At 40.3% G+C, this 2,578-nt stretch overlaps 1 non-coding gene across 1 annotated transcript; it reads left to right on the top strand.

Annotated features, from left to right (window-relative positions):
* Positions 1-1,560: 1,560 nt before the first annotated feature.
* Positions 1,561-1,634, top strand: Trnai-uau (transfer RNA isoleucine (anticodon UAU)). The gene has a single exon. It is a non-coding gene; the product is annotated as a tRNA-Ile (tRNA).
* Positions 1,635-2,578: the final 944 nt, after the last annotated feature.

Raw genomic sequence — 2,578 nt, 5'->3', positions numbered from 1 at the left:
CCCCAGCCATGGTGGAGTTGGTGCTTTACATTCATTATGCAGAGCAGTATCTGAGGCTTTCCTATAGCGACTTGCTAGGAATAAGAAAGCAGGATCCACTTCTGGGCCATATATCTTGTAATGTGTTCCCTTTGTGACATGAAGACCAGCTAAGGCTTTGAAAAGGTTATTTCAAAAAGCCTGACTGGGGGGCTGGGGAGATAGCTCAGTTGGTAGAGTGCTTGCCTTGTAAGCACAAGGCCCTGGGTTCGATCCCCAGCACCAAAAAAAAAAAAAAAAAAAAAAAAAAAAAAAAAAAAAAAAAAGCCTGACTGGATTCTTACACAAAGCTCCACATTTCCTCTTTAGGCTGGGAAATAGGAAGTTATTCTGTTCTTCCAGTCACATAAGCAAAGAGCATAATACATTAAAAGTGTTCAATAAAGGCACACTAAAAAATTCTAATCAGTTCAACTAACGAGACTAGAGAGTCTAGCAGGAAAAGTCACTGTCTTAGTCTGTTACTGCTATAGCAAAATACCCGAGACTGGGTAATATTTTTTTCTTGGTATCAGGGATTGAACCCAGGGCGCTTAACACTGAGCCACATCCCTAGCACATTTTTTATTTTTTATTTTGAGACAGGATATCACTAACTTATTCAGGGCCTCAATAAATTGCTAAGGCTGCCTTTGAACTCGAAATCCTCTAGCCTCAGCCTCCTGAGCTGCTGGGATTACAGGTGTGTGCCACTACATCTGGTGAGACTGGATAATTTATAAAGAATTTTATTTGGCTCATGATTCTGGTGACTGGGGTGCCAGTGTTCTGGTAAGGACCCACTGGCTATGTCACATGATGAAGCCTAAAGGAACTGGCCACATTCATAAAGGGACAAGTACTAAGGGTAGCTTGGGTTCACAATTACCCACTCTCAAAAGAGTCTGTTCACATAAGACCTGACTTACTCCCAAAGAACAGCATGGGTAATGCCCCCATCCTAATCACCCTCTACTAGGTCCCACCTCTAAAAGGTCCCACCACAACACTGACACACTGGAGAGGAGCTTCCAGCACATAAATCTTTGGGGGACAAACCATATCCAAACCATAGCAGTCACATTGTTTCCTGAGTCTTATACTACAGCTTATTCGTTTCCATGTGGCATTTACTGAGTTCTGCTGTAATTTTCCATCTAGCATTTATCTTGCCCAAGGCACATTAAAAGAGCTCATTAGCCATCATTTTTTATTTTTTTCCTCTTCTTCATCCTATTATTATTATTATTATTATTATTATTATTATTGCAGTAGTAGTAGTGCTAAGGATTGAACCTAGGGGTGCTTTACCACTGAGCCACATCCCCAGCCCTTTTTATTTTTTATTTTGAGACAGGGCCTCCATAAGTTGCCCAAGCTAACCTTGAACCTGAGATCCTCCTGCCTCAGCCTTCCAAGTCACTGGAATTATAGATGTTGTGCCACTGTGCCCAGCCCAATATTATTTTTTAAAACAGTTTTATTGAGGTATAATCGATATGCAACAAATTACACACGTTTAAAATGTACAATTTGAGGGGCTGGGGAGATAGCTCAGTTGGTAGAGTGCTTGCCTTATAAGCACAAGGCCCTGGGTTCGATCCCCAGCACCCCAAAAACAACAACAACAATAAAATGTACAATTTGAGCTCTTTTCAGTTTTCCCTCACTGCTTCAGTAAAGAACAACTTTAACAATTTTGTGGGGCTGGATATGTAGCTCAGTAGTTAAGCTTTTGCCTAGTATGTGCAAGGTCCTGGGATCAATCTCCAGTATTGAAAAAACAAAAAACAACTTTGTACAGTTATAATGGGGAGAATTCATACCCCATTGCATTTCATCCAAAGGATCCAAACCAGGAACTCCAGGCTGAGACCAGATACCAAGTGAGGGCCCAGAAGAGAGGCTCAAGCAGAAGATTTCAGGGACAGACATGAGATAAACCTTGCCTCCACTCTGGCTCCTCAAAGATAAAAAAAGAGGTGAATCTTAAGATGGAGGAAAATGCTGACTCCTGAATCTTTTTACATCATCCTGTTCACAAAAGTATCTCCATTTTACAAATAGGGAAACCATGACTTAAAGAATGTAAACTGCTGGACAGGTGCAGTTGCACACTCATGTAATTTCAGCTACTCAGAAGGCTGAGGCAGGAGGATTACAAGTTCAATGCCAATGTTGGCATTTTAGGGAGAACCTGTCTTGAAATATTAAGGCCTGAAAAGGTGGATGTAGCTCAGTGGTAGAGCACCCCTGGGTTCAATTCCCAGTACTGAAAAAAATAAATAAACATAAAAAAAGAAAAATAATAAAATCAGTGGAAAATGTGAAATGCCTGTATTTTGAGAATGGTGGCTTTAATATTCAGAGGACTTAGGAAGACAGAATATAAAGAATATGGGATACGGAAGGAAATTTGTGTTCAAGTTCAGTCATACTTTTGCTCTTCATGAGCTATGTGGCTTTGGACATGTCACTAACTTGTGAGTTTCCATTTTCTGTTTTTGTGTTTTCTGAGTTTCTGTTTTTTTCCATTCTGAAAATTATTTCTACCTTGAAG

Source organism: Sciurus carolinensis, chromosome 4, assembly GCF_902686445.1.
Source record: "Sciurus carolinensis chromosome 4, mSciCar1.2, whole genome shotgun sequence".
Taxonomy (NCBI): Eukaryota; Metazoa; Chordata; class Mammalia; order Rodentia; family Sciuridae; genus Sciurus; species Sciurus carolinensis.
This window is presented reverse-complemented; position numbering and strand designations above follow the sequence as displayed.